Genomic DNA, 6,000 nt, shown 5'->3' with positions numbered 1-6,000 from the left:
AAGGGCTGTTCTGTATTTTCCTGTCTCACTTTCACTCTTATGCTGGAGCCGTGTACCCAACTCATGGTTTTGCCTTGCTGTATCCGGTTTTTCCCACATCCAAAAGACTTCTCCTGGGTTAGGAACAGGATATCTTCCTACTTCTCTTCCAGGGGGTGAGCATTTTCATCTGTTCTCATCATATATGTCTCCATAATTTTTCTACACATGATTTTAAATATCTTTTGAAAGCTTGAAAATAAGCATAGAGGTAAAATAGGGAAAAAAAAAAACCCTTAGAAATAACATTTGTTCACTTCAAAGATTTTACTGATCACTAATATTTAGGATTTTGAGGCTAAAAAATTAAACAATACCTCTATAGTGTTTTCATTTGGGACTCTATTCATACACTTGTTTCAAATTAACAAGCTTATGATGCAGAATATCACAAAACACCAGTGAGCTATAGTGAGCACAGTAACTATTTCTCCTGACAGTTGAACTTGCTAGCTGAGCACCACAGATAGAAAGATACTAAGACCTCTTTCCATTCCAAATGACCTGTATGAATTGTCCACATAATCTCTCATACTTGAGTACTTCATGAGGAGTATTGCATCAAATAAATTTTGCATCAAATAAATTTAATGCAATTTTATACATTTTTAATTCTGGGACTGAAAATAAAACATTGACAAAATGATATGATCTCCCAGAACTGGACAGCTATTGAACTAGTGCCTTACAGAGGATGGGCATTTGATTATTTTGTCATCAGCTTTTATTATTTCCAATAGTAGCAGAACTATCTTGTGTTCTCTCATTCTGTGGCTGTTGTGGAAATAACATTGAAAAGATGAGAATTATTATGTGGAATCGGTTTGGTAGAATTGTAACATGCCCTAAATAACTCTATCTACCTAAAATATTCAATATCAAACTGCTATATGTAATAAAGCATCTTGAACCACAGTCTTCCCCCCAAAGGCCCACAATCAAACAATTTCTCAATACACCAGAACCTAAACAACCATGCAGCAGACCACATTCTCACAGTTCCTCGCCTCTCCAAGGCTCCATTCCTTCATTACCCAGCTTCGAGTCTAAGATTCATCATCACAATCTCCTCCTTTCACCATTCTTCCTGCTCATCCTTTTAGAACCCCAGCCTCAGGTAAGTCCCAGTCTCTGTGCACCCTCTGCCATCCTCATGAGGCTGAGTGATTGAATGAAGCATGGCCCAGAAGTCTGGCCCGACTGTATTTGCCTCTAATTTAAGTGAATCATTAGGGCCACCAGCAGTTGTCACAAAATTTTTCTGAAGCATTCTCTTTCCCTCTCTCCTAGCTATCTAAGTCAAACTTTCCCTTTCTTCTCAAATATTCAACACCGTGCTCTCATTCTCAGGTTCAGCTGATGACTTCGTCTCCCACAGCCCTGGGGAAATAGAGCTAAGCAGGAGGGCAGCCCCACGTGGGCAGCCCCACACAGCCAGCCCATAGTCCCTGGCACCTCACACTCTTCTGAACACTTTCCTTCTCTCCTGTCCCTGTGGATGTGTTGCCTCCAGGGCCCTCTCTTGCATTTGCCTGTTAGATCCCATTCTTCTCTCCTACTCAATGTTGTCATTTCAGCAATTCTGCTTTTTTTCCCTTTATCAACTTTTCTCTCCAAGGCATGCAAACATGCATTTATAACTCACATCCAAACAAACCAAAGCAAGAATAAAGGCAGCCTCTTCCACCCTCTTGTATCTCCTTCGCAGCCAGATTCCATGATTGAGTTTTCTCTGGTCAGTCTTCCATCCTCTCCTCTCCTTTGCTCGAATCTGTTCCATTTGTGGTTTCCTCCCAGCCATCCCATCACAACAGCTCTCTTCAAGACACATCTAAATTCCTGGCTGCTCTTTTTTCATTTACTTTTATGGTTTGTCTCATATTCCCAACAACACAATGCTAGACTAGCTTGTGTTTTAATTTTTTCCTCATTTTTATTTAGACTAACTCTCATGGAGATCCTAATTCATCTCTGTGAATATCCATAGGCTGACAAAATATAAATTAACATCTGCATTCCAGACATCTCCCCTGAATTCCAGACTCATGCCTTCTGAACAGTCTACTTGGATGTCTGATATATGTTGGATGTTGCAGAATTTAATGTTGTATGTATTTATTTTCTTTCCACTAATAAACAATAACAACTACCCTCCCCTTAGAAAACAACAGAAAACCAACCAACAACCAACCAAAGAAGAAAACCAACCAACAACCAACCAAAGAAGAGATATGTTTCTTCCATAGCTCAGTAATTGGTGCCATTCTCTTGCAGCTGCTCAGCGTACGAATCCTGAAGTTGTAGCCAGTTCTTTTGTGTCTGTCACCTCCCACATTCAGTCTATCAGCAGATGCCATTTGTCTGCCCTCAAACTTTTCACCGTTTCTGCTGCGTTTACTACTCATCTCTCAGATGCATCTCCGTTCTGGATTTAACTCTGCACTGGTCTCTCCGGGCTTCTGCCCTGTTCCTATAAACTCTGCCATCAATACTACACACAGAGAGATCCCTTTAAAATGAGTCTCAGGGCCGGGTGCGGTGGCTTACGCCTGTAATCCCAGTATTTTGGAAGGCCGAGGCGGGTGGATCACGAGGTCAGGAGTTAGAGACCAGCCTAGACAACGTGGTGAAACCCCATTTCTACTAAATATGCAAAAAAAAAAAAAGAAAAAAGAAAGAAAGAAAAGAAAAGAAAAAGATTAGCCAGGCATGACGGTGTGCCTGTAATAGTTTAATCCCAGCTACTCTGGAGGCTGAGGCAGGAGAATTGCTTAAACCCAGGAGACAGACGTTGCAGGGAGCCAAGATCGCGCCACTGCACTCCAGCCTGGGCGACAGAGCAAGACTCCATCTCGGGGGACAAAAAACACATATTGGATCACGTCAGCTCTGGGCAGGGCCGTCCTGTGGCTTCGCTCACTCACAGTAAAAGCAAAAGGCCTGACGAGGCCTGCAACTCTCCATTCTATGCGCCCACTGGAAACACGTACTCCGCCCCTTCTCACCTCTCCTCTGTCACTTTGTTATCGTCCTGCTCTACCTCAGCCGTGCACCTTCGTTGCAGGTCCTTAAAAATCTCAAGCTGGGCCGGGCGCGGTGGCTCACGCTTGTAATCCCAGCACTTTGGGGGGCCGAGGTGGGCAGATCACAAGGTCAGGAGATCGAGACCACGGTGAAACCCTGTCTCTACTAAAAATACAAAAAACTAGCCGGGCGAGGTGGCGGCGCCTGTAGTCCCAGCTACTCGGGAGGCTGAGGCAGGAGAATGGCGTAAACCCGGGAGGCGGAGCTTGCAGTGAGCTGAGATCCGGCCACTGCACTCCAGCCTGGGCCACAGAGCGAGACTCCGTCTCAAAAAAAAAAAAAAAAAAATCTCAAACTCACTCCCAGCTGAGGCTTTTTCATTTGTTGTCCCCTCTGCCTAAAACGACCCTCTCCTGCACATCTTGCTTGCTTCTTTTCAGATGACTTTAAACTGCTGCATTATTTGAGACCCCTTTTCTTACCCTCCTTCACAGAGTAACACTGCACTGGCGCTGCGGTACTCTACATTCCCCCGCTTCATTTGCTAGAAATTTACTTGTTTCTTGTCCATCTTCCAGGAAGTAGCATGCAAGCTCTGTGAAGTCAGGTACTTTATCTGTTGCGTTCACTAGTCCCCTATGTCTTGAAAAGTGCCTGGTACAGAGTAGAAAAGCCACAAATATTAATAAACAAAAAACTCTTTAGTGTTTTTTAATTTAAATATGCAGCTTTGCTGTAATCTTAATAAACCTATGATTGAACAGTCTATCAAAATCTATTCAATTAGCAGTGTTGAGTCTATGTTCATTTTTTTTGGAACTGGTAATTAAATTGTCTTTCAAAGGGCTAATCATTTTCACATTTTAATATCCAAAGGTGACTGGTTATTCTTCAAATACATATTAAAATAGTGTTTACCATCTCAGGTGGACCAATATATTCAAACACATTCAGCTGAATAGAAAAGCACTTTTAATTATATGCTAATATATTATCTTTATTAACTTGATCAATTGACCTTAGAACTTTTCTCATTTATTTCTTTAGAAGTCATATTTGAGGGTCTTTCATGTGCTAAGCACTGTTCTAACACTGGAAGAAGTTGCCAGAAACAGTGTAAAACATTACTTCCTTGAGGACTTCAGAGCTTAAGTAAAGAAGGAACTTGTGAATATGACTTGTGAATATTACTCTCTGTGAAACCTAGAACAGTGGAGGCGGAGGAAATGCTGAAGCATGAGAAGGTATCTTAGAAATAAAGGAAGGCTTCACTTCCAGGTGCTGCCCAGAAACTGGGTTCAAAAAAGGCAGCACCCTTGCTAGCAGAGAGTACATGGAAGGATGCTTAGAAGGTGGGAACAGCATGTGCAAAGTGCATGGAGTGAGTAGTTTGGTGTGAATGCAGGTCAGGCTGAGAAGGGTGAGGTGTAAAGTAAACTCAAAGAGCTTGGAGAAAATAAATGGCATAAACTTAGGGACTGGGTTTGCTTTTTCCTCCCTTAGAATTTAGTATGCATGTAATAAATGATTGTTAACTAAATCAATAACTGGCAGAGGTTTTCACCTCTATCTGAATACATGTAGAGTGAAGGATATAGTCACATAAAAGATGAATGAGTGTCAAGAAGTTGTGTGAGTTCAAGTCCTTGGGTGGGAGAGGTAAATACAAGAAATAAATTTGTGATTTTTATTTTTTAATGGAAAAATAAAATTTAAAGATAACATACAGGAACAAAATTTAAATAAAAAGCAGATTATTTCTTAAATCAAAATTAGAAGTATAAATACTGTAAGAATGAAGACCATAAATTGAAAAGGTGTATATTTCAGTGGTGAGACTGATTTTCACATATTGTAGAAAAGCCATTGTCATAGTGTACAAGGAAAATAATAGATCTCTCAAAAGAGATCTGGAAAGGGGTGTGTTTGGTTTTGTGTAACAAAGCAAAGCCACGCTGTGTGAAACTGACAAATTATGAAAGGGAAGAATCAACTCATACTTAATTGTTGAAGTTGCAATTTATCACTAGAAATTATTGAAGAAACTATTTTGTTGCTGTACAATTCCCCAAGTCTAGTTAGATCAGGAGTGTTGCCTGCTTTAACACTCAGTCAAGTCTGCCTTTTTTCATGGTCCTCCATTTTATTCCTTCCAACTCCCAAGACCAATACATATTTGTACATTACCTTTTTATTTCCTTTTTTCTATATCTTGATCTATCTTTTTATATCTTGATCATATCACAATCCATCCCCCAATTTTGTATTTTCTCTTTGTTTTCTCCCATCTGTGATTTCACTCCCAAAGCTCCTCAAATGTATTCCCTTCCTCCCCTGCTTGTACCCATGATGCCCGTCTGAACCCTTATTCTATTCTAGCATCACCCCAAGTCACTGCCTTCCTGCCAAACAGAAGCACAGCTTTCCTGTCTGTCACTTGGACTTCAAAGCTCTGTATTATGCTTATTCTTCACTTTTATTCACCCCATCTAAATGGTTATTATAACTTGGAGGCTGAGGCAGGAAGATCGCTTGAGTCCAGGAGCTCAAGACAAGCCTGGGCAATATGGTGAAACCCCCATCTCTACAAAAAAATAAAAATAAAAATAATGGGCTGGACATGGTGGCATGTGCCTGTAATCCCAACTAGTTGGGTGGCTAATGTGGGAGGATCACCTGAGCCCAGGAGGTCAAGGCTGCAGTGAGTTGTGAATACACCACTGCACTCTAGCCTGAGTGACAGAGTGAAGGCTTGTCTTGAATAAACCAGCAAACAAACAAACAGTGCTAAATTTGCTCACTCTTGCTGCAAACATCTCCCTAATATATGATCTCATTACCTCCAATATTTCACAATTGACCAGTGGGCATGCCTTCTACACAGAAGTCCCCAACCATCCTCTCAGTGTGAATCTGCTCTAACAAGCTGCACCTGAT

The sequence above is a fragment of the Rhinopithecus bieti genome, unplaced genomic scaffold (genome assembly GCF_001698545.2).
Source record: "Rhinopithecus bieti isolate Rb0 unplaced genomic scaffold, ASM169854v2 scaffold_27010, whole genome shotgun sequence".
Lineage (NCBI taxonomy): Eukaryota > Metazoa > Chordata > Mammalia > Primates > Cercopithecidae > Rhinopithecus > Rhinopithecus bieti.
The sequence above is the reverse complement of the archived record's forward strand: the minus strand, read 5'-3'. Positions refer to the sequence as shown.